Genomic DNA, 768 nt, shown 5'->3' on the forward strand with positions numbered 1-768 from the left:
ATCCTATAGTGCAGGGGTCGGCAACCTTTCAGAAGGAGTGTGCTGAGTCTTCGTTTATTCACTCTAATTTAAGGTTTCGCGTGCCAGTAATACATGTTAACGTTTTTAGAAGGTCTCTTTCTATAAGTCTATAATATGCAACTAAACTATTGTTGTATGTAAAGTAAATAAGATTTTTAAAATGTTTAAGAAGCTTCATATAAAATTAAATTAAAATGCAGAGCTCCCCAGACCAGTGGCCAGGACCCGGGCAGCGTGAGTGCCACTGAAAATCAGCTTGTGTGCTGCCTTCAGCAAGCGTGCCATAGGTTGCCTACCCCTGCTATAGTGCAATGATGCAGTGTGTCACAGAGTAATTGTACATTATATTGCAACTGTGGAGGAGGCTGTGGTGTGGGCGTGCGGGATGCCACAAGCGTGCACATTATAGTGCGTGCGCAAAATGCTCTGGGCAGCGTGCCCTGTTTCGACTGCACTTTATGCAGCCACCAAGCATCCTGCACCGGTGCGCCGGTTGCTTTATTCCAACTGTGCACTGCGCAGCCAGCGGGCTGCTCGGCAATGGTGCGATAGGCTACAATGGTGCAGCGGTACCCAGCAGCGCGGGGGTAGGAGGAAAGCAGCTCGTGACTCGCCCACGTGGGTGGCTGCCCAGCCGCGAGCCCGGCTTCCTCCTGCCAGCTACAGCGCTGCCCGCCCGCGCGCCCTACAGGCACCTGTGCGTATGGGCGGGGCGAGGGGGAAGCCGGGTGCGGCGCCTGCGCAGTG

This window comes from Trachemys scripta, chromosome 1, assembly GCF_013100865.1.
Source record: "Trachemys scripta elegans isolate TJP31775 chromosome 1, CAS_Tse_1.0, whole genome shotgun sequence".
Taxonomy (NCBI): Eukaryota; Metazoa; Chordata; order Testudines; family Emydidae; genus Trachemys; species Trachemys scripta.